Raw genomic sequence first — 2,019 nt, 5'->3', positions numbered from 1 at the left:
GATTCACCAGAGACAGAGTGGGGAGCAGAACAGGCAGATTGATGAAGTACACTGCTGAGGGGAGCAGCGGGGGGACAGGAGAGGTCTGCTGGACCATGCGGGTCACCTCCGGGGCGGGGATTGAACTTGTGCTGAGGTGGCTGAAGCTAGCTTCACAGTACTGTGTTTTAACCTGTTGGGTCACCAGGGGGGTGCACCCCAAAACAAAGGCGTTAAAGAAGACAAATCACTAGTCATACAGTGTGTACGTGCAGTCTACGTTGGGTGTGTCTGCAAGTTCCTACTCTAAGTATGATGCCCTTCCCTTCCTGCCTAGCCCTCTATCACTTTCCGATTGAGCTAGGAAAAAACCCCAGTGTTTCTAGATATGACGCCCACGGGAGAAGTGACTGAAGACAGGGCTGGGAAAGGGGGCCATGTAGAACTTTAATCTGTGGGTGATGGAAAACAGCTAAAGATTGTAGAGTAACACAGCATTAGCATGTTGTCTCCCTACTCACGGTGAGGCACCGTATTAGGAACTTAGTTCGCTCATCAACTCTTTGAAAGATGAAAGTCTTACTTTGCAAGGGAAGAAACTTAGCCTTTAAGTACTTAATTTAAGCACAGTTGGATCTCTTTTCTATTATTTAAAGTGGTGCATATTACTAGTACATTTTTTGGAGTTCTTAGCATTGAAAATGAGGTATTTCCAGAGATCTGGGAAATTGATCAGAAGGCCACACCACAGAAACTGAGAACCTCTTACTTACCTAGAAAACAGCAGTTGCTCTTTCAAAAAACCCCAACGTGGAGGAACAGCTGGCCTCATCCAGCATCCCAAAAGATCTTTCCAGGTCCCTAGTGCTCATTACTGCTATCCCCCCTCTGTAAGAGATACTTGGTTTCAGGGGTATTGATTAAAAACTTGCAGCAGAAATAGGATTTTAACTAAGACCAAACTCACAAGAGAGAATCAAATATAGCAACTAGGATTTTCGGACAGAATTTTTTTAGAGGATGGAGGTGTGGTCTGTGCTTCCTAATTGGGATTTTGTATTCTGTGATTCTGGGGAGGGGCTCAAGATATAAAAAATGACTTGTTTGTTGAGTAGCAGAAACATTTGTTGAGTAGCAGAAACATGTACACAGTCTGGGAAAACGTTTGTTTTCTCCTTCTTCACTCCAGTTTGCCTACGGAAGGGGCTAGTCAATCCTGAAAAAATCAAGCTGAGGAGCAGGAGGATGGTGGGTGAGGAGATGGCATGTAGATAGGACACTCAAAGGCCTCCAAGCTAATCCCCAGCACAGCTAGTGATTTCCAAACCCTAAAGCAGCCGGTGCAGAAATGCTTAGGGCTGGGCCCTCCCTGGTGGCCCAACTAATTAAAGCACAGCACTATGAATCTATTGCAACCACTGCAGCACAAGTTCCAACCTGGGCCAGGGAGGTGACCCATACAGCGCTGCAGACCTCTTGTGACCGACCGCTGCTCCCCTCAGCAGTGTACTTTGTCCATCTGCCTGTTCTGCTCCCCACTGTCTCTAGTGAATCCTGTCACCTTCCCCCCTCCCCCGCACCTCTGACCTGTACCGCAGTCCTGTATGCATAAAAAATAACTCTTTTTAAAAATGCATAAGGCTGGTTCTTTTTTCTGCATAAAAATTTTCACTCCCATTATCCACTCCAGATTATTTGCGTTTTAGCACTACACAAGTATTTACACACCAACGCCCAACTCTTACACTAAGAGCTCAGGCTGATGATCTATTTAGCACTCAACCAATTCTGGAACCCCGATAATGCAAGTCTAAGGTAAGTGTTTACACGTGGGGATGTAATGGGCCATTAAAGAGACTCCAGGGAGCTCTCGGATTCTCTGGAAACACTAACACCTCAGCTGCTTAGCCCAGGGGGCGGGGCGGAGGGGTGGTTTCCTAGGAGACCGCCGGGAAGGGAGTGCGCACGCGCACAGGCGGGTCAGGCTGATGCAACCTCCGGCGCGCGGGCCGGGGTCTGCCGAGAGGAAGCCGACGGGGA

Source organism: Condylura cristata, unplaced genomic scaffold (genome assembly GCF_000260355.1).
Source record: "Condylura cristata isolate star-nosed mole 26May11 unplaced genomic scaffold, ConCri1.0 scaffold00018, whole genome shotgun sequence".
Lineage (NCBI taxonomy): Eukaryota > Metazoa > Chordata > Mammalia > Eulipotyphla > Talpidae > Condylura > Condylura cristata.
The sequence above is the reverse complement of the archived record's forward strand: the minus strand, read 5'-3'. Positions refer to the sequence as shown.